The sequence below is a fragment of the Pteropus vampyrus genome, unplaced genomic scaffold, assembly GCF_000151845.1.
Source record: "Pteropus vampyrus isolate Shadow unplaced genomic scaffold, Pvam_2.0 Scaffold29, whole genome shotgun sequence".
Taxonomy (NCBI): domain Eukaryota; kingdom Metazoa; phylum Chordata; class Mammalia; order Chiroptera; family Pteropodidae; genus Pteropus; species Pteropus vampyrus.
Window position 1 is genome coordinate 10554247 of NW_011888810.1, and position 502 is coordinate 10554748.

A 502-nucleotide genomic window follows, 5' to 3' on the forward strand; every position below is an offset into this window, starting at 1 on the left:
ACATCTAAATTATGTGTTATTTCTCTCAATCACTAAAGTAAGCTTCCAAAGAATAAAGACCTGTGTGTCTCTTTAAAAGTGAACACTTAGCACCTAGAAGCATGCCTGGCATATAATAAACATGCAGTAAATATTTGTCAAATTGGCTGAGGAATAAAAATCAACCATCATTTGAGCATTTGGGGAAAATCAAAGTATATTTTATTTGCAGAACTTTTGTTATGTTTGTACTTATGAAATATATCTAAAAAAAATAAATAAACATTCCCAAATGTTCCCAAATATTGCATAATATTTTAACTAAATAAATTCTTATTTCAAAAATTGTTTTTTTTTTTATTCCCATTTCACAGACAAATAATCTGAACTTTAGAGAATATCAGTAGCTCTCAAGGTTGTGTTTCTTATACATAACCGTGACCCAGCTAATCTGACTGGGTATAGCAAAGGATTCCCATGTGAAATTGCTCCTGAGCTTGGGATTGACGACTACGACAGTGCA